The following is a 27,881-nucleotide window of genomic DNA, read 5'->3' as shown; positions in this document are numbered from 1 at the left end:
GGACAAGATGTCTGCGACCAAACAACCACGTCAGTGTTGACACGAGACGGGAAACCATTTTCATAGTGCTGGCCAGTGTTGGCAAAGAAGGCGGTCAACTTCCAGCTTCTACCAAGGCCTTTCTTAAAAGCTGTGGGCATGGGGGTTTTGTGTTGTTTTTTGGCCACTCAGCATCAAAATCCTTAAAAATGGCCTGGTACCAAACTTTAAATAGTGCATCTCCTGTTTACAATTCCCAGAAATAGAGATGACCTTGGGCAGAAACCTACAATGAATCACAGCTAGTGCTTAAGGGTTCCCTTTAGATAGTCAGAAACTTGGCAGGAGCAAGAACAGAGAAGTGGTGGAGAAGAAGGAAATTTGGAGGAACACTCTACAGATGAACCCTTCAGACTTAGGTCCAGAGGATGAGCCTATTTGGGCCTTGTGTGCACGCAGGCTCACCCAACCCGCATCAGGGTGGAAGCAGGCTTTTAGAACCAGGCTGTTCTATATATGCGACAGAAATCAAAGCAAGCATGTAAAAGAAATCTTCAACACAGGGAGAAACAAACGTTGTTAGATAAAAAGATTCAATGTGGTACCCAGTAACCCAGCCCAGCGTCGCTCTTGAACTCAGATCCATATTCCCAACTGCCCATGACTCAGCCTCACCTGTGTGTTTCACAAAACTAGATGACTGCCAGGCCCCGGACACTCTGCTCTACGTGGTCATCCCCATCACAGGGGAAGGCAGATCCGTTCTGATTGCTCAAGCCCAAACGCCCAGAGTCATCTCTCTCTCCTTTTTCCCGCATATCCCCCCATCCGGTCCATCGGCCATCACTCCGAGAATATTCAGAATCTTTGCAAGTCTCACCATCTCTGTTGCTTCCCCATCCTCTCTCACCTGGGTTACCATACGAGCCTCCGCTTTGGTCTCCCTGCTTTTACCTGTGCCCCTCACCATCTATCCCTTACACAGCTGCTCGAGTAAACCTGTTAGAATACAGACCAAGTCAGGTTATCTCGCGCTTCTGATCAGAACCATCCAGTGGCCCCTCGTTTCACTCATGACCTGGTCCCCCTGACTGCTCTAACCTCACCGCTATCTATGTTCTCCCTTATGCACTCTCTCCTAGGCACGGGGGACGTCGGCACTGGCCGCTGCCTCTGCCTGAACCATCCTACTCATCCAGGTCCCCGAAGCTCACTCCCTCACCTCCTTTGACTCTCGGCCCAGGGCAGCCTGTTCCAACCATCCTTTCTCACGAGAACTTTGCCCCTTGCGCTGCCCCAACTCCCTTTCCTCCTTTCCCTGTTCTGATTGCTTCCCATAGCACTTAATCAACTTCTAACACAACAGTTGTGTCCTTTACTCAATTGCAACATCTACTCTCTGCCTCCCCTGCTGACATGGAAGCTCCTCAAGGGCAGCTGATTTTGTCTGTTTTACTCCCTGTGAAATCCCAAGTGCCTAAACCATCCCTGGCATATAGCAGATACTTTTTAAATAACTATTTGTAAAATAAATGAAGGAATTTCATTTTTATAAAGGTTTTAAGCATGTACCACTTTAATAGTTAAAACATTTGGGCAGATATGTATACTTAAGTATTTTTCTCCCCAATCATCTCTTTTCAATGACTGATGAATCCAAAGGGGATTCTCCCCTTGAACTTGAATAGAATGAAACACATGAATCTCCAAACTTGACGTTACCCTCTTAAAGCTTATCTGTAGTTCCAGGTCCTCTACTTATACTGATAACAAAAGCTGTTTAGCTGATTACTTTTTCAGCCATCGGTGACGTCTCTCCAGCACTAGCCATAAATATTCTCTCCACGCTGGTAAATTATTCAAGGAATGACAGGAGCAAGCTTCACTGGCCTTTCCATTGCTCCTGAACAAGGTATCTGCGTGGTCACCTCAAAATACTTTGTCCGTCTTCCTTTGTGACAAAGACACAGAAAACGAGTTATTTACATAATAGGAGAAACACCACACCACCACCATATAAACCCATTCTCATGCTTTCCTCTACCACCAGGTTCCCTGCCAGCCAGCTTCCATCTCTTTGGTGGACAGTGTCTGTGCTCTTAGCTCATTTCTAGGCAATGGAATTTAGTTACTGAGTTCTCCCTGTCTTCATCACCAATCGCTCCAGCAGTTTCTCAGTTTACCTGCAGAACTGCTTGGGATTCATCCTGTTTTCAGCTATAAAATTCTCCAGAGAGGAATTCCCGCCATGGCTCAGTGGTTCACAAATCCAACTAGGAACATGAGGCTGCGGGTACAATCCCCAGGCTTGTTCAGTGGGTTAAGGATCCGGCGTTGCCGTGAGCTGTGGTGGAGGTTGCAGATGCGGCTCATATCCCGAGTTGCTGTGGCTCTGGAGTAGGCTGGTGGCTACAGCTTCGATTAGACCCCTAGCCTGGAAACTTCCATATGCTGCAGAAGCGGTCCTAGAAAAGGCAAAAAGACAAAAAAAAAAACAAAAACAAAAACAAAAAAACCTCTCCAGAGTAAATAGCCTCCATACAAGTAGCTTGAGTGGGAGAACTTTCTCGTGCCCATAATCTCCATCAGCCTCCCTAAACAAATATATCATCTGAGTGATGGATATGCTTGCGACTGAAAGGCAGATGGTATAGTGGTCAGGTGCATAGGTTCTGGAGCAAGGCTACATTAATTGGCATCCTTTCTTCACCACTTATCTGTGACCTTGGACAAGTTTCAGTGTCTCAAATGGAAATAAGAACAGCGAGATTAATAATAGAATATTTGCCAGAGGATTGTTTTGAGGATCAAATGAATCATGCCCATGACATGTAAGTAAGTTTCCAATAAGTGAGTTTCCAATAAGTGAGAGTTTGAATTATTATGCAAGCTCTGCTGCAAAACAGCTCCCCAGCTGCCTGCTTAGAACCAGATCAGGACGCCGAGGCCCCCTTTATTTAGAACATTTAGGGGAACCCCTGACTTAGGAAGGATTTGCCAAGCATTTCCCAGTTTTCCATCGTCACCACTCCACCAGCTATCTGGTGTCTATTTGCCCATGTTGTAAGGTTGCCTGCACAGAAACACCCTCTACTCAATAGCTGAACTCAGTAAGCATTTAGTAGAGACCCAGATTACCAGAAGAACACAGGGCACTGGAGGAATACCTATTCTTTGGCCTGGGAGCAACAGTAAGGTTGGCATTTTCAGAGAGAATCTGGTACTGAGAGAAATCATCCATCCTAGAGCCCAGATTTCCATGACTGCCTCAGTCCCACATTTCTGCAGCCCCAAATACTGTTCTTCACTGCTGCTACTTGATAAGACTGGGCAATCAAAGTGTACCCATGCAATCAAGACGTGAGGCATCTCCCACTTTCCATTTTAGGCAGTGACATCCATGCCAAGCAAATTCTTGAAAAAGTGAGAGTTTCTAGAACTCTCTGCCCAAATTTCAGACCAAGATCTGGGAACTGATGGAAACTCCACGTAATCCTAACCCCACACAACCCACTCAGGTTTCTAACCCAAGTGATCTTATCTGGATAGAAAAGAAAATTTTATTTATTGCAGGATTATATTATGTTCTAAGTGGATTAAGAGAATGTGCTTCATTTGCCACTCCGTCAAGGTCAGGAGAGACCTCCTTGCCCTCTAAGAAGGCATCTCAGGAGGAGAGCAGGTTGTGAGCCAATTCCAAGAGGTAGGAAGGGGACCTACGGGCACAAAGAAGCAATTCTACTTAGAACTGTCACACAGCAGGTTGCCAATTAAAAACCTTTGTTGAGATGCAGTCGGGCACGGAAGATGCCATGTGTTGTGAGAAGAGTTGGAGGCACCTGTGCCACTGGTGGGTGGACTGTTCCATCAGCCTAAGCATGGGGCGGGGGGGCGATATCCTGTGGTGGGGGGCACACTCCTGCCAATGACTCTGGGCCTCACAGAAAGAGTGGCCCGGGAATGCAGCACACCAGTCTGAAACTCAGAGTGTTGCCCTACTCCTAACCATATTATGAAACAACCCATTCTCTGGGCCTCAGTGTCTCTTCTGGAGAGTGAGGGTTCTGAGATGGAGTCTCCAAGGTCTCGGCCTCCAGCTACGGGAAAAGCAAGACTGCTTCCTTTCACAAAGGCTCTTCGTTGTGGAATTCCTTGCTGCTGACCCCCCAGACCCCAGGCAAGCGCAATGTTTAGAAATTAGCATTTTATTGACTTGGACATGTGCTGTCCCTGCCGCTTCTGTTTTATGTGTTTTAATTAAATGTTATTATTGGCCACTATGTCCCGAGGCCATGTGTTGGGAAAGGGCAAGATTTCATAAATCAGACCTGGATTTCGGTGGCGGGGGTTCATTGATTCGGCTTGTGGTGTCACTGTAATCATTTCCCTTCGATCAACAGAGAAGCCTTGATGTGCTCTTTATATCTGAGAGGGGGCTTCTTTCCATTCATCTCCCACCCTGTTGAAAAGGCACAAGGCTTTTCTCCAAAACGCACCCTCCTCTGATACAAAAATGAGCATCTTGTTTTGTGTTCAGTGTGGTTGCTATTACTATATGCTTTTCTCTCCCTCTCTCTCTGTCTCTCTCTCTCTCATTCTCTTTCTCTGAGCCATGGCCACTTGGGGCCTGGGAGCTCACTTTATTCTGTGCCATGAAGTCCAGACCTGTGACTATGGCTTCTGTCTTTTCCTCTCTCTGCTCCCACTTTGGTGCCCCCTTTGTTCCCTATACACCCCAGTGCAGGCTCTGGACCACTTTTTTTTTTCTTTTCATTTTTTAAAGTCGTATTAAAATATAGTTGATTTACAATGTCATGATAATTTCTGCTGTCCAACAAAGCGATTCGGCTATGCATACACACATCCATTCACTTTCAGATTTTTTCTTCTCACACAGATTATCAAAGAATATTGGGTGGAGTTCCCTGTGTGGATCACTTTAACGGGAAACTTCTTCTGGATGCTCATATTTTCAGGGAGGCCCTTTTTCTTACCTTCTCGTCCTGACACTCTGCATGCTGGCCTCGCACAAAGTTCGTGTTCAGTGCACATTGGTTGACTTTAATTGAGAGGAGAGTGAGGAAGCTACATTTCTCCTAGGTAGAATTTACCCCAGAGCCTGTACCTCAACCAGGAAAAGAAAGGCCTTGGCTAGAGGGGGGAAGAGATCGTACAGTGTTTTTTTTAGAGCATTGTTGCCTGTGTTAAATCCACACAATAATAATGTTCTCCCCCCAAGAGGCTGCTCTACATACTGAACTCCTTGAGTGTTTGCAGAGCGATGGAGGGGTGGGAGAGATGGTTTATCAACCATTTTTTGCTCATACTCAACAAATATCTCTCAAGGAATCACCTACATAGGAATCAGTGACCAGAGCAAACACAAGCATCCCCGCAGGCCCCACTATCACCCTCAACCTCAGACCAGCCTCTTCCAGCAGCAGGGCCTTTGCCGACACGTGCATTTGCATGTTGCCAAATTTCTAAAGCCACAGATTTTTATTTGATTATGCTTTTATTTTTTTAGCAAACATCTGTAGAGCACTGCGTGCCAGGCACTATTCTAAGCAAACCACGTATATTCACTCATTTAACCCTCATTATAACTCCTTGAGGTATTGTTATTATTATGATTATTCATCTTCAACTTACTAATGAGGAAAATAAAGCACTAAAGAGTGAAATCACTTGGCCAAGGTCGCACAGCTAGTGAGGACAAGTCAGGCTTTAAATCCAGGCAGTTGGAGTTCCCGTCGTGGCGCAGTGGTTAACGAATCTGACTAGGAACCATGTGGTTGTGGTTTCGATCCCTGGCCTTGCTCAGTGGGTTAAGGATCCAGCGTTGCCGTGAGCTGTGGTGGAGGTTGCAGACTTGGCTCGGATCCCGCGTTGCTGTGGCTCTGGTGTAGGCCGGTGGCTACAGCTTCGATTAGACCCCTAACCTGGGAACTCCATATGCTGCGGGAGCGGCCCTAGAAAAGGCAAAAATAAAATAAAGTAAAATAAAATAAAATAAAATAAAATAAAATAAAATAAAATAAATCCAGGCAGTCTGGCACTGGCATAAAAATAGAAATGTAGATCAATGGAACAGGATAGAAAGTCCAGAAATAAACCCACACACCTATGGTCAACTAATCTATGACAAAAGAAGAAGCAAGAATATACATTGGAGAAAGGACAGCCTCTTCAATAAGTGGTGCAGGGAAAACTGCACAGCCACATGTAAAAGAATGAAATTGGAACACTCTAACACCACACAGAAAAATAAACTCAAAATGGTTTAAAGATCTAAATCTAAGACCGGATACGAGAAAACTCTTAGAGGAAAACACAGGCAGGATACTCTCTGACATAAACCGCAGCAGTATCTTCTCAGATCCACCTACTAGAGCAATGACAATAAAGACAAAAATAAGCAAATGGGACCTAATTAAACTTAAAATTTTTTGCACAGCAAAGGAAACTATATAAACAAAACAAAAAGGCAACCCACAGAATGGGAGAAAATATTTGCAAATGAAGCGATTGACAGGGGATTAATCTCCAAAATATACAAACACCTCCTACAGCTCAATATCAAAAAAAAACAAACAACCTAGAGTCCCCATCGTGGCGCAGTGGTTAACGAATCCGACTGGGAACCATGAGGTTTCGGGTTCGATCCCTGGCCTTGCCCAGTGGGTTAAGGATCCAGCATTGCCGTGAGCTGTGGTGTAGGTCAAAGACGTTGCTGTGGCTCTGGTGTAGTCTGGCAGCTACAGATCCAATTGGACCCTTAGCCTGGGAACCTCCATATGCCACCGGAACAGGCCCTAGAAAAGGCAAAAAGACAAAAAAAAAAAAAAAAAAAAAAGCCAATTAAAAAAAAAAAATGGGCAGAAGACCTAAGTAGACATATAGATGGCCAAAAAGCACTTGAAAAGATGCTCAACATCACTAATTACCAGAGAAATGCAAATCAAAACTACTATGAGGTACCATCTTACACCAGCCAGAATGGCCATCATCAAAATGTCTACAAACAATAAATGCTGGAGCAGGTACGGAGAAAAGGGAACCCTCCTACAGTGTTGGTGGAAATGTAAAATTGATGCAACCACTCTGGAAAACAGTATGGAAGTTCCTCAAAAAACTAACAATAGAACTACCACATGATCCAGCAATCCCACTCCAGGGCATCTATCCCAAGAAAACCATAATTTGAAAAGATCCATGCACACCAATGTTCATTGCAGCACTATTTACAATAACCAAGACATGGAAGTAACCTGAATGTCCACAGAGGACTGGATCAAGAAGATGTGGTACATATACACACTGGAATATTACTCAGCCATTAAAAAGAATGAAATAAAGCCATTTTCAGCAACCCGGATGGACCTAGAGATTATCATACTAAGTGAAGTTAGACACAGTGAAAGACAAACATCATATGATATCACTTATACATGGAATCTAAAAAAAGGATATAAATTTATTTGCCGAACAGAAACGGACTCACAGACTTTGAAAGACTTTGGCTACCAAAGGGGACAGGTGGGTGCGGGGGAAGGGATGCACTGGGCATTTGACATATGCACACTGAGGTATATGGAATGATTGGCTAATGGGGACCTGCTGTATTGCATAACGAACTCTACCCAATATTCTATGATGGTCTATGTGGGAAAAGAATCCAGAAGAGAATGGATGTGTATACATGTATAACTGAATCACTTTGTTGTACAGCAGAAATTATCACAACATTGGAAATCAACCATACATCAAAAAGCTATTTAAAACTCTTGTGAAAATTTAAAAATAAAGTAAAATTAACCTCAAGCCCCAGCATCTTTTTTTTGTTTGTTTTTTTTAGAGCCACACCTGCAGCACATGGAAGTTCCTAAGCCAGGGGTTAAACTGACTATACCACAGCCACAGCAACGCCAGATCCGAGCCGCATCTGCGACCTACACCACACCTTGCTGCAATGCCGGATTCTTAACTCACTGAGCAAATCCAGGGACTGAACTTGCATCCTCCCAGAGACTATGTCAGGTTCTTAACATGCTGAGCCACATGGGAACTCCCTCAGAGGCATTTTTTTAACCTCCATTCCAGGCTGCCTCCAGCTTTGCCATGGATTAATCACTGGTTGTTTTGTGTCAGCCTGGACTCTCCACTTGTACTGCCAGCTTCATGGCAGGTGACACCATAACTCCTACCATTTTTATCACATCCTCCTACTATGTTCATTCAATAACTATTTACTAAGCACTTCCTCTATATCTGGAACATTCTAGGTTCTAGGATTACAGAAGGATCCCTGCCTCATAGAGCTTATGTTCTGATAAGGGGACACACACTATACCAGGTCCCCAACCAGCCAACCAATTAAGAAGATAATTAGAGATCATCACAAGTGCAACAAATGGAATGAAACAAAGTCATGGACAAGGAGGACCTGAGGCAGAGGGACAGCAGGTGTAAAGGCCCTGAGGTAGAAACGGGGTTGGCAAATTCCAGAAAGAGAAAGGTGCCTAGAAGTAACAATCAAGAGGAAGAAGGGGGGAAGCAGAGCTCAGATGGTAAATCTCAAGATATGAATTCTGGAGTTCCCGCTGTGGCTCAGTGGGTTGAGAACCCGACTCGTATCCATGAGGATTCGGGTTCTGTTCTGTCTCAGTGGGTTAAGGATCCCGAGTTGCCATGAGCTGTGGCGTGGGATGGCAGCTGCAGCTCTGATTCAACCCCTAGCCTGGGAACCTCCGTATGCCACAGGTGAGGCCCTAAAAAGACACACACACACACACATATTCTTTGTGAGAAGCCGCAGGATGAAGTAGAGTGCTGAATCCCCAGAGACTTTAGTGACTCCCGCCTCTCCAAACCTGGGTGCCCTCAGCACAGGGAGCCACCTGGGACCACTGAGCACTGTCTGCAGGGCACCCAGTTGTTCCCCACAGTCACCATTTCAGTGGGCACAGTGGGCACAGTAGGCAACCACTCGGACCTGGGGGCTGATTTCCTGGGTCTCAGACGCTGCTCTCCTCTTTACTAGTCAAATGACCTTGGGCAAATTATTGAACCTAAGCTTCAGTTTTCTGGCCTGAAAAGGGGGCTCCTAAAGCACATATCCCAGAAGATTACTGAGAAAATCAAGTGAGATGATGAGTGTCACATGCTTAGCATAGCTCTGCGATGCAAGAAGCCAGCACAGAAGGCAGTTTATGTGTTGTGGTGGTTATTTTTATATTAATCTTGGTAGCAAATCAGCCCTGAAGTGTAAACACTTCCTGGTAGAAAGTGCTGGAATCTCTGGCATTAACTCTCTTGGTTTCTGAACTGATAGGGAAGAGGGTCTGAAAAGAAAAAAAAAAAAAATAGCATAATCCAAAACACCTACTATTTCCCCCAAAAATGTAATCTCTACTATTTTTTCCATCCATCATGCTAGAAAGTTCCAACCTTATTCATTCAAAATCCCTCTCCAAGACAATACCAGAAGCGTGTGAGCCTCTAAGAGAATGGCTAAGTGATAACACAGGGCACCATATAAGAAACTCAATTCTTAGATGAAAAGAGGAGAGAATTTAACCCGAGGAATGCCAAGCCCAGGATTTCTGTTTCGATATCCTGAGAAATAGTTTCACCCAAAAGCAAAGACTGGAGCTACACTCAGCGTTTCCTTTTCCTTCGTGCGCCAAGGGTCCCTTAAGAACCAAGCCCTGGCGCCATCTCCTGGCAGCCTCAAGAACTGAAAAAACAGCCGCGTCACTCGAGGAACCCCCTCCACCTCCTTCTTAGAAATGAAATTGGAGGGGGGCCGGGTGGGGGGACCTGGTAATTGCACAGTAACTTCTGTGTTTTCAATATCCTGTTAAATATTTGCATTAAGAAGAGCAGATGGGACCAGTCACAGCCACTTGCAGTCCCCGTCAGGGACAGTGCCTGCTTTGCCACCACTTCCTTTGTTTCCTTAAGAGCTTGTCACCCAACAGAGGTACCCAGAGATGAGAGGCAGCATATTTATTTTCAGCGGGCCAGTGCTTGGCTCCACTCCTGTCAACACACCCAGTCTTCCAAGAGGATAGACCTCTCTGCCCAAATGTATATCCTTGAATACATCCACTTAAAGAAGATACTTTACACAAAGAAATCAGACATGGACTCTGCCTTCAGAGAGGTGGACTCCCAGCTCACTACAAAACCGCAAGCCTGAATTCACCTCCATTCCCAGGATCTCACGCTAAGGCTCAGTTTGGGGTCTGCCCTCCCTACGGAAAGAAAAGATGGCCACACTTGTCCTTGTGGCCACTTTCATTTTCAAGGCTTTGGTGAGAGCAGGTGGCTTCCTGGCCTGGGTAGATAGCTTCAGCAGTTTGTATCTAGCTCCATATGCACCATAAAGCCAAATACCTCAGCCTTCAACCAGCATACAGCCTGAAATGACTAAGAAAAAGAAATCTTCAGGTTTGCTGACCAAGGAGGGAATTCATATCCCAAAGAATTCTGGCTCATTCCTCTGGAGGGCATAAGCAGGGCAGTTCTGAAGACAGGAATGTCATTGGTTGGGCTGGGGCCTCCCTTCTTTGCTCAAAGGTATATATTTATTTATTTAAAATACATTGAGGAGTTGCCATTGTGGCTCAGTGGAAACGAATCTGACCAGCATCCATGAGGACGCAGGTTCAATCCCTGGCCTCGCTCAATGGGTGAAGGATCCGGCGTTGCAGTGAGCTGTGGTGTACTTCACAAACGCAGCTTGGATCTGGCGTGGCTGTGGCATAGGTTAGCAGCTACAGCTCCAATTCAGTCCCTAACCTGGAAACCTCCATCTGCTGTGGATGCAGCCCTAAAAGACAAAAAAGTAAATAAGTAAAAAATAAAATGCATTGAGCCTTTTCTCCTTGCCAGATAAGCACTTCACCTATAGCTCCTTACTTAATCTCAACAACCACCTGATCAATTGGTACCATTTTTGTTTCCACTTAATAGATATGAAAACAGGCTTAGGGAAGTTCCCATGTGGTGCAGCGGGTTAAGGATCTGGCATTGCTGCAGCTGTGGCGCAGGTTCAATCCCTGGCCCAGGAACTTCCATGTGCTTCAGATGCAGCCAAAACAAACAAACAGGCTTAGAGAGAGCTTAAATAACTTGCCCAGGATCTTAGGGCAAGTAAATAGTAGATGCAGGATTCAAACTCCTACATTTTCATTTCTCTTAATCGCTCACTTAAAGTGTCTCTCAGAGACCTAGGACTTGGGATTTCCACAGGCATTGCTGAAAACATAGCCATTCCTTCCATTTGCAGAATGAATAATTCTCCGTAAATAAAGAAGGGGCTCCCCAAAGCCTTGTGTGTGTGGTGGGGAGAGGAGGAGGTGCATTAGCACTGAGCACCCAATCCTACTTCTTCTTGAACAGCACGTGCTCAGTATCATTCCTTCCGCTTCATGTTCACACACTCGATGCACTTACTGAATTGGAGTCCTCCTCCCCGGCCAGTTTCCTAGGACCCTGACCGTCATTTTCTCACACCATCCATGCCTGACCATTGATTTCTCATGGTTATTTGCAAAAACACAAATACAAATGCTATTAACTGGTAATAAAACTAGCCAGCCGTTTCTAACATGTAGTGCTGGCAACTGCTCTGTGGTCTTTGGGGACCCTTCGTTTGCCAGATCCTGCTAAAGCAAATATTTCTTTTTGATATGAAAATGCAAGGGAGATAATCTTGTCTTTCACTCGTTCCAAAACATATAGAATGATGAGGTCTGGTTGGGTCAGCAGTAGGGAAAGTTTTTTTTTGTTTGCTTGGTTTGTTTTGTTTGTTTTTTGCTTTTTAGGGCCACACCTGCGACATATGGAAGTTCCCAGGCTAGGGGTCGAATCAGAGCTACAGCTGCCAGCCTACCCCACAGCCACAACACCGGATCCTCAACCCACTGAGTGAGGCCAGGGATGAAACCTGCTTCCTCATGGGTACTAGTCGGATTCATTTCTGCTGAGCCACGATGGGAACTCCCAGGGAGACCATCTTTAGAAAGCTTTCAGGACTTCTGACTCTAGAAACCACCCACCAGCTTCAATATACAGATGTCATGCTTTTTTTCCCAGATAGCATTACTTTTTTTAATGTAGGATTTTTCTTTTTTTTTTTTTTTTTTTTGTCTTTTTGTCTTTTTGCCATTTCTTGGGCCGCTCCCGAGGCATATGGAGGTTCCCAGGCTAGGGGTCCAATCGGAGCTGTAGCCACCAGCCTACACCAGAGCCACAGCAACGCGGGATCTGAGCCAAATCTGTGACCTACACCACAGCTCACAGCAATGCCAGATCCTCAACCCACTGAGCAAGGCCAGGGATCAAACCCGCAACCTCATGGTTCCTAGCCAGATTCGTCAACCACTGCGCCACGATGGGAACTCCTAAAGTAGGAATGTAATAAGCATTCATTAACCACCTTTTGGGTTCCTGGCACAGGGCTAGGCACTGTAGATACCAAAGAAAGGTTACCAAACCTGCCCTCCAGGCGCTTATAATCTAGTTAAGGGAAACATGACCCACACCCGAAGCAACTCAAGAGTAAGACAAGGCAGGATGCAGCCAGGTGTGAGATGACAAGGTACAGATAACAGGGACTGCCACGCTCAGAGGTGGACATGGTCAGCCTGGTGAGAGCAATCGAGGGGTGAAGCCCCAGCTTCTGCTACTCACTAGCCCCTGACCTCATGCACTTGATCGGACTTCCCTTACTGGGATCTGTAAAATGACAGAGCTCAATCTCTCATGCAACAAACCTATTTTCAGTGCTGACCATAAACCAGGCACTACTGTGGTTCTGGTGATGCCGTGTTGAACAAGACAATCACCCGCCCCATTGTCTGGTGCGGGTAAAGGATAAAGCACACAGGAAACAGGTGAATGGATAACTAAATTACGTGGCAGCAGTGACAAGCAAATCAAAGCAAGGGGATAGGGAGTGGCAGGGCCGATGTCAGAAAGGGCGATGAGGCAGAATCTCGCCAAAGAACATTAGCGCTTGGATGACATGACTCGGTGACACGGCGTGACGTCACGTGAGCAAGAACGCAAACTGATGTCCACCAGCCTGGTGTTCCTAGAAGTAACAGCGAGGCAGAGGCCAGGAGGTAGGAATGGCTTGAAAGGTTTGGGGAACAGCACGGATGCTGGTGTAGCTGGATCAGCATGAGTGTCTGGAGACTGCTGGGAAATTAAGAGCAGCCAGGAACCAGGTCATGAAGGGCCCAGGGGGCCAAAATGAGGAGCTCAGGTGGGAGGCTTGGAAGGCTTCAGAATATGGACCAGAGTATTTAAATGACCTCTGATCCCAGAGGATGGGACTTGAGCAAGAGAGTCCTAATGAGTAGGATCCTGAATGGAGGAGTCCAGGTGCTGAGTACCCACGTGTAAGATGGTCTGGCTTCTTCTGCAGTTGGGCAGTAATTTAATTAGAGAAGTAATTGAACTAAAGAAAAAAATCTGAAGTAGAAACCCAGAGGCCAAGGGGCGCCCCAGTCATTTTAAGAGCAAATTGAGAAATATATGATTCATTTGATGCTCACCAGCTGTCAGTGCTCTGATGTCATACCGCTCCTCTCCAGACTCCATATGTGGCACCTGATTAGAACCATGTGAGATCCCATCATCGGAGTTCCCGCTGTGACATGGCACAACGGGATCAGCAGCATCTCTGCAGCACCAGGATGCAGGTCAGTCCCCGCTGGGGCACCGTGGGTGAAAGGACCTGGCGTTTGCCATAGCTGCAGCATAGGTCACAACTGCAGCTCATATCTGATCCCTGGCCTGGGAACTCCATCCCTGGGAGCCCCCCCACCAAAAAACAATCTGATCCTGCTAGACAACAACCTGCCAACTGAAACTCACTCCTCAATGTTCCATGGCCACTATTATCTCTACAATAGATAACAGGCAGGTGTTAACGTTGACTAAATCCAAGCTAACTGGTTAGTGCTTCTCAAATTTTCTACTCTCTGTGTCTATTTACTATTTATTCCTCAGAGAGAAGACAGAAAAACATGGCCCAGGATATCTGGAGGAGGCACCGTGAAACCGTCCGTTGCAAGAAGGAAATATCATTGAAGAGGCATGTTTTATCTTAAGACTTAGATGAACAAACAACGAATGTAGCAAAATTAGAAAAAAATTTTAAATAAAAATGAAAAAAATGACTTAGGTGAATGTTGCATTTTATTCCAGATCTACTTAAGAGCTTAACAGCCATGTTTTATAGTTCTCAAGGAGCAAACATGACCCTTCGAGGAGATGTCCTATGCTTTGCCACACACCTGGCACACTCCACCGTGCCCCTAGGGCTGGACAAACTCAACTGGAAGTTGGTTACTAAATTAAACCCAATTAATACCCTCATCTCTCCAGAAGGACCCTAAGCAGTTGCTAATATTTGGGATTGCGATGATTATGAACCACTATATGGGGCAATGTATGAGCAAAGGGCTCCTAAAGCAGATCTGAGGGGTTTTGTTTTTTTTTCTTGGTCTTTTTGCCATTTCTTGGGCCACTCCCGCGTCATATGGAGGTTCCCAGGCTAGGGGTCTAATCAGAGCTGTAGGTGCCGGCCTAAGCCAGAGCCACAGCAATGCGGGATCCGAGCCACATCTGCAGCCCACACCACAGCTCAACACCGGATCCTTAACCCACTGAGCAAGGCCAGGGATCGAACCCGCAACCTCATGGTTCCCAGTCGGATTTGTTAACCACGATGGGAACTCCCTGAGTGTTTGCTCAAAGTCCCTAATGCCAGGCCTGATTCCGCAATTATTTATGGAAGCACAAGCCATTTAAAATCTGACTTGAGTTATGAGCACAAGGTGGAAAGAGCCTACATCTTAACCGTTTCTGAGCATCAGCAGGTGATAATGCGGATATCAGGTGAATCGGACAGCCCCATAGCCATTTGAGAAATCGTAAATTCTTTCGGGATCACATGGTCTCAGGAAGTGATGCTGCTGCCATGAATAAGAAAGCATTCTCAAAGAAAATGACACTTCTTCTTTTTCCTAAGTGGTAGTTTACAGCATCTCTGAGGGGCTATGCTGCTCATATTGTGTTTGTTTAGTATTTGACAATATCTTGGCTCATACCATAGTGGCTTTGATAGAAAATGATTACTTGTATACGCACAGTTGCCCACACAGATGGGAGAATGTGTCTATTTGGGAACGAAAAAGAAATTAGGAGGAGAAAACCCCTCGTGATACATGCATCAATACTACTATGATCACACAATACTATATTAGCAATATTTTGAGGGGCTTACTCTAAATAACCATCCTTCCTTCCAACTCAGAATCCACATAATTACAGCTTTCTGGCTCCTAGGAAAGGAAAGGCTGCCATGCTGCAGGCTGCCCCTGACAGGGAGTTGAGCAGGCTGCTGCTGCCACACTGTGGGGACTGTTGAGATGGCAGCCACAGGAAGCTTTACCTGCTTCCAGCCAAAGAGAAAATATAATTATTTACTTTCTATGCAGTTTTATTTTCAATTCTCCCACATTCACAGCAATTACAATAAATTACAAACATAGGATGCTTTATGTAATTCCAGTTGCACTGTACAGCACAAAATGTACTGAATATATAAACATATTTCTATATTAAATATAATCTACATTAAATATATATTAAATCTACATTAAATATATATTAAACAAATATTACAAATCTACAGTAATCAAGACAGTGTGGTATTGGCACGAAAACTGACATACCAGTAAATGGAACAGAATAGAGAGCCCAGAAATAAACCCAGATACCTATGGTCAATTGATCTTTTACAAAAGAGGCAAGAATATAAAACAGAAAGACGATAGTCTCTTCAGCAAGTGGTGCTGGGAAACCTGGGCAGCTGCATGTAAATCAATGAAACTAGAATACACCCTCACACCATGCACAAAAATAAACTCAAAATGGCTTTAAGGAGTTTCCTTCATGGCTCAGCAGAAATGAATCTGACTAGCATCCATGAGGACACAGGTTCGATCCCTGGCCTTGTTACAGATGAGTTAAGGATCCAGCATTGCCGTGAGCTGTGGTGCAGGTCACAGACATGGCTTGGATACGGCATTGCTGTGGCTGTGGCATAGGCCAGCAGCTACAGTTCCAATTTGACCCCTAGCCTGGGAGCCTCCATATGCCATGGGTATGGCCCTAAAAAAAAAAAAAAAAAAAAAAAACGGCTTTAAGACATAACACCATGAAACTCCTAGAAGAGAACATAGGCAAAACATTCTCTGATATAAACCATACAAATGTCTTCTTAGATCAGCCTCCAAAAGCAATAGAAATAAAAACAAAAATAAACAAATGGGTCACTCTGCTGCAGAGCAGAAGTTGACAGAATATTGTAAATCAACTATAATCAAAAAAAAATTTTTTAAATAAAAAAATGTGACCTAATCAAACTTACAAGTTTTGCACAGCAATTTAAATCTTAAAAAAAATAAAGACAACTTATGGAATGAGAGAAAATGGTTTCAAATTATGCAACTGACAAGGACATAATCTCCAAAATATACAACAACTCATACAACTCAACAGCAAAAAAACAAACAACCCAATCAAAAATGGGAAGAAGACCTAAATAAATATTTCTCCAAAGACATATGGATGGCCAGTAGGCACAAGAAAAAATGCTCAACATCACATAATTAGAGAAATATAAATCAAAACTTCAGTTACCACCTGACACCTGTCAGAATGGCCATAATAAGTCTACAAATAACAAATGCTGTAGAGGGTATGGAGAAAACGAACCTTGCTACACTGTTGATGGGAATGTAAATTGATACAACCACTATGGAAAACAGTATAGAGGTTCCTCAGAAAACTAAATATAGAACTACCATATGATCTAGCAATCCCACTCTTGGGCATACACCTGGACAAAACTATAATTCAAAAAGATACATGCACCCTTATGTTCATTGCAGCACTGTTCACAATAGCCAAGACATGAAAACAATCTAAATGTCCATCAACAAAGGAATGTATAAAGAAGATGTGGTACATATATACAATGGAATATTACTCAGCCATGAAAAAGAATGAAACAATGCCATTTGCAGCAAGATGGATGCAACTAGAGATTATCATATGAGTGAAATAAACCCAAAAGAGAAAGACAAATACCATATAATATCATTTATAGGCAGAATCTAAAAATATGGCACAAATGAACCTATCTACAAAACAGACACAGACTCACAGACACAGAGAACAGATTTGTGGTTGCTAAGGGGGAGAGGGGAAGGAGTGGGATGGACTGGGATTTGTGGGTTAGTAGATGCAAACTATTATATTTAGAATGGATAACCAATGAAGTCCTACTTTATAGCACAGGGAACTATATCCAATATCTTGGGATAGACCTTGATGGAAGATAATATAAGAAAATGAATATACATATACGAATATGACTGGGTCACTGTTGTAGAGCAAAAATTGCCACAACACTATAAATCAACTATAATTTAAAATTTTTCAATACATAAACATATATTTAAATATAAAAATATTTCATTGTGTTATTTTACCATTCCCTAAATGTCTAACTTATGCTGTAACTACATAAATATTAATTTTTTTTTGGCCTCACCTGTGGCATGCCAAAGTTCTTGGCCAGGGACTGAACCCAAGCCAGAGCAGTGACCCGAGTCACAGCAGTGGCAATGCCAGATCTTTAACCTGCTGAGGCGTCACAGAACTCCAAGATGAATTTTTTTTTTAATTTAGGTCTGATATATGGTTTTATGCTTAATAAAAATGAATATCTGATCAAGTTCCTGTTGTGGCTCAGTGGGTTATGAATCTGACTAGTATGCATGAGGACGCAGATTTGATTTCTGGCCTCGTTCAGTGGGTTAAGAACCCAGCGTTGCCGTAAGCTGTGGTGTAGTTCAAAGATGTGATTCGGATCCAGTGTTGCTGTGGCTGTGGTGTAGGCCGGCAGCTGCAGCTTCAATTCAACCCCTACCCTGGGAACTTCCCTATGCTACATGTGCAGCCAAAGAAAGAAAGGAAGAAAGGGAGAAAGAAACAAAGAAAGAAAATGAATATCTGAAATTTTTTTAAAATAGCATTTTTTCTCTAGGATGCAAAGCTATTTCAGTCTATGAAAATAATTTTCTTTTTTTTTCTTTTTTTCTTTTTGTCTTTTGCTTTTTAGGGCCACACTCACAGCATATAGAGGTTTCCAGGCTAGGGGTCGAATCAGAACTACAGCTGCCAGCCTACGCCAGAGCCACAGCAACACCAGATCCGAGCTGCATCTGCAAACTACACCACAGCTCAGGGCAACGCCAGATCCTTAACTCACTGAGCAAGGCCAGGGATCAAACCTGAAACCTTATGGTTCCTAGTCGGATTTGTTTCCACTATGCCACAATGAGAACTCCTATGATGATAATTTTTGTTCTTTTTCGATTAAGCTAAGCATTGACTTTACGTAGAATCCTCTTACCTAAATGTTCTAAGAATTTTTATAAATTAAATGAAAGCTTTTCCCTAATACAGAAATTAGTTTTTTAGCTGGATATGGAAACAATATTCTAATGATGGGCTTCAGAGACTGGCAGAGGAAGATTCAAGGGTGGGTTAGCTGGGTAGCTCTCCAGGAAACCAGTGAACAAGCACTTAAACATTACGGAAACTGCAATGAAATGGGAAAAACTGAATTTATGAAATCTTTATTTTAGATAGAGAACAGTGTCTAATCTGAAGGGATGATTTTGATAAGCTTTTGGATTTGGGAGAAGGACCCTGAAGTAGGATGATAAAATTACCTGAAAGAAGACAATTTAAGGAGTTCCAATTGTGGCTCAGCAAGTTAAGAACCTGGCATAGTGTCTGTGAGGATGGGTTTCATCCCTGGCCTCACTCAGTGGATCCAGGAGCTGGTGTTGCTGCAAGCTGTGGTGTATTGCTGGCAGCTACAGCTCCAATTAGACCCCTAGCCTGGGAACTTCCATATGCCATGGGAGCGGCCCTAGAAAAGCCAAAAAAAAAAAAAAATGTATATATATATATATATGTGTGTGTGTGTGTGTGTGTATGTATATATATGGACTAGATTCACAACCAAATTTATGACAACACTGCCTCTGGGGAGACAAGAATATACAGGCCTTCACCTTTATGTGTAATATTTTATTCCATTTCTTTAAAAAAAGAGAGAAAAGGAGAAGATATGAAGAAGATATAACCAAACATGAAAATTTTTTTACTCAGTATGGTGATTACATAAGTTTTCATATTCTCTATTCCTTACTCCATTAAAGAACAAAAGAGGCTAATCTAGTTCATCACAAGATCTTTGTTATGAGTGTAAGGTGCAAGTCCAGGGCCAGAGCTAAATACACAAGTGGATCCAAGTGTTCTTCCCCCACGGAGTGCTCAGCCTTGCTCTAAACCCTGCTCTAAAGAACTTCAGATCGAATATTTCGAGAACACTCATTTGAATACACACTACTATATATAAAATAGGTAACTAACAAGGACCTACTGTATAGCACAGGGAGGTGTACTCAAGGATCTGTAATAACCTATATGGGCAAAAAATGGGTATGTTGACATGTATAACTGTAAACCTGGGAGTGCCCGTCGTGGCTCAGTGGTTAACGAATCCAACTAGGAACCATGAGGTTTCGGGTTCGATCCCTGGCCTTGCTCAGTGGGTTAGGGATCCGGCATTGCTGTGAGCTATGATGTAGGTTGCAGACGCGGCTTGGATCCCGAGTTGCTGTGGCTCTGGCGTAGGCCGGTGGCTACAGCTCTGATTAGACCCCTAGCCTGGGAAACTCCATATGCCGCGGGAGCAGCCCAAGAAATGGTAAAAAGACAAAAAAAAAAAAAAAAACCAAAAAGCCTATAAACCTGAAGCTAATACAACACTGTACATCAACTATACCCCAATAAGATTTTTTTTTAATCAAATTACACAGGGATTTCGCATTGTGGCTCAGCGGCAATGAACCCAACTAGCATCCATGAGGATTTGGGTTCCATTCCTGGCCTTTGCTCAGTGGGTTAAGGATCCGGTGCTGCCGTGAGCTGTGGTGTAGGCTGGCAGCTGCAGCTCCAATTCAACTTCTAGCCTAGGAACTTCCCTATGCCTCAAATTCGGCCCTAAAAAGCAAAAAAAAAAAAAAAAAAAAAAAAAAAATCAAATTACACAGAATTTTCTCTAAGGGAAAAAACAGAATACTGGTTTAAAGGTACATCAGATGATTATTCTGCCCTCATGTCTCCTCCAGCCCTTATATTTAAACATTTGACCTTAAAATTTCAGGGAGACACCTATCAGTTCTTTTGTTCCACAGCAGCCCTGAGGATATTCTGAAACTCCCGGATTAACAACTGAAAAAAAAGAAATTCCAATGTTTGGAGTTCCCCTGGTGGCTCAGTGGGTTAAGGATCTGGTGTTGTCACTGCTGTGGCTTGGGTCCTGCTGTGGAGCGGTTTCTATGCCTGGCCTGGGAACTTTGGCATGCACAGGTACAGCAAAAAAATAAATAAAATAAAATTCCAACAATACATTTTCAGAGATAAAATAAAGACTAAAACAGAGGAATTCCCATCATGACTCAGCAGTTAACAAACCCAACTAGTGTCCATGAGGATGTGGGTTTATCCCCGGCCTTGCTCAGTGGGTTAAGGATCTGCCGTTGCTGTGAGCTGTGGTGTAGGTCACAGAAGCGCCTTGGATCTTGCGTTGCTGTGGCTGTGGCATAGGCCGGCACTACAGCTCCAATTCAACCCCTGCCTTGGGAACCTCCATATGCCACTCATGGGGCCATAAAAAAAAAAAAAAAAAAAAAAAAAAAAAGACAAGAAAAAGAATAAAACAGAAGGGTAAATGTTTTCAATTAACATACATACTATGGAGTTCCCATCGTGGCGCAGTGGTTAACGAATCCGACTAGGAACCATGAGGTTGCGGGTTCAGTCCCTGCCTTGCTCAGTGGGTTAACGACCCGGCATTGCCGTGAGCTGTGGTGTAGGTTGCAGACGCGGCTCGGATCCCGCGTTGCTGTGGCTCTAGCGTAGGCCAGTGGCTACAGCTCCGATTGGACCCCTAGCCTGGGAACCTCCATATGCCGCGGGAGCGGCCCAAGAAATAGCAAAAAGACAAAAAAAAAAAAAATACATACTATACACACACACACTTTTATTCATGCATAATCATCCTACATAAATAAAAAAAGATACCATGAGAATTGGGAGGGGAAAAAATTGTTACTTTATCTTCCATAAGCATATAACAATTGTCTGAAATTCATTAAATTCCTAAACTCTCACTTGACCCTCAGTGTCTGGTCATAGGAAAAAACTAGGGAAAATTACTGAAAACCTTAAAAGCAGCAAGAGAATAAAACAAGATGGAATCCCATCAATTTTTATGTATACTTGAATTATCATCTTAGCAAATAGGAAAATTCCTAATTTGTGCTCTTGTCCTAACTCAATAGAGATGCAACAAAAACAGTTTTATAGGCTCCTATCATTCCCAAACACAGGAGATTTATTCAGAACAGGAATTTGGCAGACACAGAGAGAGGAAATTTTAATTGAATTCCCTACCATAAATTGCAGGAATGTGTTCATGCATTAGAAGCTCCCTGGAGGGAATATTTCTTCAGAAATAGAAAGAAAATGTGATTTGGAAGAAATGTATTTTAGGTTATTATTTCTCTGTGTAAGAAAGCTGAAGCTTGCCCCAAAATAAACTTTGTTGTCTAGACTGCAATCTAGAGGGAAATGACACTGTAATCTACTCATTCCTTTTGCTTTCACAATAGAACCAGCCACAGTTGTGATGAGAATCATCCCAAATTATAAGGCATAAAAACTGGCATTGCCTCACATGTTATTAGTCTATTTGCAGATGGCACCGCAATTTACAAGCCTATCCTATTATAAGAAATGCTGATTCCACACAAATACCCTGCTTGGGAGCAAGTATAAAATGCTTAGAAATCACTGCAGTGCCATACTCTAAGCATTCCAAAATTTATATTAAAGTAGTTCTTGAAAGTTAAAGGAAATAACTCTATACTCTTCAAGCCACTGCAAATATTTTTTAACATTTTAGTTATCTATTTATGGGTTTGCATTGTGCTAGGTACTGTGAATGATGAAAACAAAACAAAAAACAACTTTCAGAAACAATTCTAGATGCCACTGCAAACACTTTTGGATCAAATGTGGATGTACACGGAGTTCCCATCGTGGCGCAGTGGTTAATGAATCTGACTAGGAACCATGAGGTTGCAGGTTTGGTCCCTACCCTTGCTCAGTGGGTTAAGGATCCAGTGTTGCCGTGAGCTGTGGTGTAGGTTGCAGACACGGCTCGGATCCTGCGTTGCTGTGGCTCTGGCGTAGGCCTGCAGCTACAGCTCCGATTAGACCCCTAGCCTGGGAACCTCCATATGCTGCGAGTGTGGCCCTAGAAAAGGCAAAAAGACCAAAAAAAAAAAAAAAAAGACAAAAAAAAATGTGGATGTACACAAATATCTTTGTTGCTCTCTAATTTAATCACAATTACACATAATTATTTCATACACCAGGAATTTAAAAGGACTTAATAGGTTGAACGAGTAGCAAACATAGCCAACAAAACTTTAGTTAATTAAGATTCTTCTAGAAGTTCCCATTGTGGTTCAGTGCATTAAGGACCCAATATTGCCCCATAAGGATCAGAGTTCAATCCCTGGCTTCTCTCAGTGGGTTAAGGATCCAGTGTTGGTGTAGCTGTGGTGTGGGTCACAGATGCAGCTCAGATCCAGCGTTGCTGTGGCTGTGGCACAGGCCTCAGCTCCAGCTCTGATTCTACCCCTCACCTGGGAACTTCCATATGCCTCTGGTGCAGCCATTTAAAAAATAACAATTTTTTAAAAAAAGCTTTTTCTAGGATAAAATAAAAAATATTAAGTATAGAGCTGCCAAATCCAAACACAGGCAATCTTACTGACAATAGCAAAAAAGCCATTGACAGATACTAGGAGATTCATGTCAAATAAAGAAAGAAGGAGGATTTCAATTCTGAAGTCTTTTTTCTGAGAACTTACATTTATGAGCTGCCCTAAGTCCACAGGTTTAATGTGGCAAAGCCAAGGCAACCAGTCAATGGCTTATATTTATACTTAATATTTGGACAGATGGAAATTCAAATCACCGTGACCGTCATTTCCGATCCAACAAACAGCTACAGCAGAACTGATGTGTGTACAATGATCTGTGGTAAGAAACGCATGTAAATCAATCTTACCAAAATTTCATCACCTCCTCCAGGAAACCTTTGCAGTTGTATTCTTCCACTTCGATTTTTTAAACTTTAGGTGTCAGTGGTAGCAAACCCGACTCACATCCATGAGGATGTGGGTTCGATTCCTGGCCCATTCAGTGGGTTGAGGCTCTGGCATTGCCTTGAGCTGCAGTATAGTTTGCAGACATGACTCGGATCCCGTGTTGCCGTGGCTGTGGTGTAGGCCAGCAGCTGCAGCTCCAGTCTGATCCCTAGACTGGGGTCTTCCATGCGCCACAGGTGCGGCCCTCAAAAGCAAAAATAAATAAATAAAGTTTAACTTTATGTTATCATTATTAAATAGTATGTGCTTATCACAAGAAACTTGGAAAATACATAAAAATAGAATAAGGGCAAAAGCTATCCTTACTCCCATCAGGTAGAAATAATTAAAGTCTTTATGGCTTCCCTCACAGTATTTTGTTGAGAGTTTTTATCTAATTTTAATTATGTAATAAATACAAGGTTATAAAAGTTAACTTTACAAAGTAACACACAACAACATAAAACAACCAGATCTAACATAACACTTTACCCAACAACAGCAAATACATAATCTCCTACAGTATACATGGAACCATCTCTAGAATAGACCATATACTAAGCCATAAAATGAGCCTCAATAATTTTACAAGATTGAAAATAGACATAAAATGTTCTCCAATCACAATGGAATAAAATTAGAAGTCAATGACACAGGGAAATTTGGGGAATTCACAAGTGTGGAAATTAAACAATACATTCTTAAAGAATCAGTAAGTCAAAAAAGAAATTACCACAAAGGAAATTAGAAAATATTTTAATATGACTGAAAATAAAAACACAGCATATTAAAACTTCCGAAATGGAGCTAAAGCAGTGCTTAGAGAGAAATTTATAGCAGTATGTGGCTATGTTAAACATTTTTTTTTTTTTGGTCTTTTTGCTATTTCTTGGGCCGCTCCTGCGGCATATGGAGATTCCCAGGCTAGGGGTCCAATCGGAGCTGTAGCCACTGGCCTACGCTAGAGCCACAGCAACGCGGGATCCGAGCCGCGTCTGCAACCTACACCACAGCTCACGGCAACGCTGGATCCTTAACCCACTGAGCAAGGGTAGGGACCGAACCTGCAACCTCATGGTTCCTAGTCGGATTCGTTAACCACTGTGCCACAACGGGAACTCCATGTTAAACATATTTTTAATCTTGAAAAACTTAACCTTCCACCTTAAGAAACTAAAAAAGAATGGCAAACCAAACCTAAAGCAAGAATTAGGAAGGAAATATGAATATTGAGGCAGAAATTAATTAAATAGAAAGACAATAAAGAAACCAAACAAAACCAAAAGTTGTTTCTTTGAAAAGGTCAACAAAACTGATAAACATTTAGCTAAACCAAAAAAAAAAAAAAACCAGTAAGAAGCTCAAGTTACTAAAATCAGGGCTGTAACAAGGAGCATAAATACTGACCTTACAAAAATGAAATGATTAAAAACAAACACAATGAACACCTGCATGGAAAAAATTTGCATAACCTAGATGAAATGGACAAACTCCTATAAAAATACAAACTACTGAAACTGATTCAGGAAGCAATAGGCCTGGAGTTCCCTGGCGGCTCAGCAAGTTAAGGATCTGGCGTTGTCACTGCTGTGGCTCAGGTCTCGGCTGTGGTGTTGGTTCAATTCTTGGCCCAGGAACTTCCAAATGCCATGAGTGCAGCCAAAAAACAAAAAACAAACAACAACAAAAAACAACTAAGAGATGGATTAGGAAGATGTGGTATATCTACACAATGGAATACTACTCAGCCATCAAAAAGAACAACATAATGCCATTTGCAGCAACATGGATGGAACTAGAGACTCTCACACTGAGTGAAATAAAGTCAGAAAAAGAAAGACAAATACCATATGATATCACTTATATCTGGAATCTAATATAAGGCACAAATGAACCTTTCCTCAGAAAAGAAAATCATGGATTTGTAGGATAGACTTGTGGTTGCCAAGGGGGAAGGGGAGGGAGTGGGGTGGTTGGGGAGCTTGGGGTTAATAGATACAAACTATTCCCTTTGGAATGGATTAGCAAGGAGATCCTTCTGTGTAGCACTGGGAACTATGTCTAGTCACTTATGATGAAGTATGATAATGGCCCAAAATAAAATGTGTACATGTATGTGTAACTGGGCCACTGTGCTGTACAGTAGAAAAAAAATTCTATTGGGGAAATAACTATTAAAAAAATAATAATAATAATAAAACAACTAAGAGGAATAGACATATAACAGAAAAGAGATTGAATTCATAATCCAAAAAAACCCACACAGTAAAGTGGAGGAACAGACAGCTTAAATTCTACCAACTGTTTAAAAAATCAGCATCAATTTTCACAAATTCTTCCAAAAGTTTGCAAAGGAAGGAATCCTCCCCAATTCATTTTATGGGGCCAGTCTTACCCTGATACTAAAACTAGACAAAGACATCACAAGAGAAACCAAAAACCAATATCTTTTATGAATTTAAATGCAAAAATCTTCAGCAAAATACTAAGAACCTGAATCCAATAACATATAAAAAGGATTATACACCATGACCACAGGGGTTTTAATCTGAGTGAAAGGTTAGTTTAACATCTAATAAGCAATCAAGGTAACACATCTTACTAAAAGAATAATGGATTAAAACTACATGCTTATCTCAACAAATGCAGAAAAAGCCATGTGACAATAAAAACAAGGAATATGTTTGCGGCATAGATTGTGGTAATGGTTTCACTGGGTATGTTCATCTCCAAGCTCATGAAGTTACGTTCATTAAAATGTACAGCTTTTAGGAGTTCCCATTGTGGTGCAGCAGAAACAAATCCGACTAGGAACCATGAAGTTTCGGGTTCGATCCCTGGCCTTGCTCAGTGGGTTAAGGATCCCGCGTTGCCCTGAACTGTGGTGTAGGTCACAGACTGGGCTCATATTTGGCATTCCTGTGCCCGTGGCATAGGCTAACAGCTGTAGCTCTGATTGGACCCCTAGCCTGGGAACCTCCATATGCCACAAGTGCAGCCCTAAAAAGCAAAAACAAGAAAAATTAAAATATACAGCTTTCTGGAGTTCCCGTTGTAGCTCAGTGGTTAACGAATCCGACTGGGAACCATGAGGTTGCAGGTTCAATCCCTGGCCTTGCTCAATGGGTTAAGGATCCAGTATTGCCGTGAACTGTGGTGTAGGTTGCAGACACAGCTTGGATCCTGAGTGGCTGTGGCTGTGGCATAGGCCAGTGGCTACAGCTCCAATTCGACCCCTAGCCTGCTCCCCTGTGCCCCCGGGAGCAGTCCAAGAAATGAAAAAAAAAAAAAAGAAAGAAAAAAAGAAAAGAAAAAAACCATGTACAGCTTTCTGGATGACACCTCAGAAATGCTGTGACCTCTCCACTACACAGTGGGGGATCCAACCGTGGAGAGCTGAGCATGTGGCCACCCATGTGGGCCCCTGGGCCCCTCTGCTCTCACACATAGGCATCTCTTGGGACAAGTGGCACAAGTGCCACAAGACCGGGGACAGGAGAAAGCCCTACCACAAGAATTGGACATATGAGCTGGGACGCCTTGCTGCCAACACCAAGATTGGCCCCAGCCGCATATACACAGTCCGTGTGTGGAGAGGCAACAAGAAGTACCAGGGCCTTGAGGCTGGATGTGGAGAACTTCTCCTGGGGCTCCAAGTGTTGCACACACGAGACGAGGATTATTGAGGTTGTGTACAATGCCTCCAACAACAAACCGGTCTGTACCAAGACCAAGACCCTGGTGAAGAACTGCATCGTGCTCACTGACAGCACCCCTTACCGACAGGGGTCAGTGGTACGAGCCCCACTATGCACTGCTCATGGGCTGCAAGAAGGGGCCTAGCTGACTCCTGAGGAGGACGAGCTTTTAAAAAAAGCATAATCAAAGAAAAGAGCTTTTTAAAAAAGCATAATCAAAGAAAATTCAAAAGAAATATGATGAAAGAAAAAAGAATGTCAGGAGTTCCCATCGAGGCTCAGTGGTTAATGAATCCGAGTAGGAACCATGATGTTGCAGGTTCGGTCCCTGGCCTTGCTCAGTGGGTTAAGGATCCAGCGTTGCCATGACCTGTGGTGTAGGCTGCAGATGTGGCTCGGATTCCACATTGCTATGACTCTGGTGTAGGCCAGCAGCTACAGTTCTGATTGGACCCCTGGCCTGGGAACCTCCATATGCCGTGGGAGTGGTTCAAGAAATGGCAATAAGACAAAAAAAAAAAAAAAAAAAGAAAGAAAGAAAGAAAGAAAAGAAAAGAAAAAGAATGCCAAAATCAGCAGTCTCCTAGAGGAGAAGTTCCAGCAGGGCAAGCCTCTTGCATGCATCACTTCAAGACTCGACAAGTGTGGCTGAGCAGAGGGCTACCTGCTAGAGGACAAGGGACTGGAGTTCTATCTGAGGAAATCTAGGCCAGGAAAAGCAAATGAATCCTCCCTCCCATCTTAGCTCATGTAATAAAGGTGTTTATTGTTCTTAAAAAAAAAATGTACAGCTTTTTGTAGTCCCATCACA

At 43.1% G+C, this 27,881-nt stretch overlaps 1 pseudogene; it reads left to right on the top strand.

Moving 5' to 3' along the window:
• On the top strand, nucleotides 8–27,815 carry LOC100626617 (annotated as a pseudogene).

Source organism: Sus scrofa, chromosome 16 (assembly GCF_000003025.6).
Source record: "Sus scrofa isolate TJ Tabasco breed Duroc chromosome 16, Sscrofa11.1, whole genome shotgun sequence".
NCBI classification, from domain to species: domain Eukaryota; kingdom Metazoa; phylum Chordata; class Mammalia; order Artiodactyla; family Suidae; genus Sus; species Sus scrofa.
This window is presented reverse-complemented; position numbering and strand designations above follow the sequence as displayed.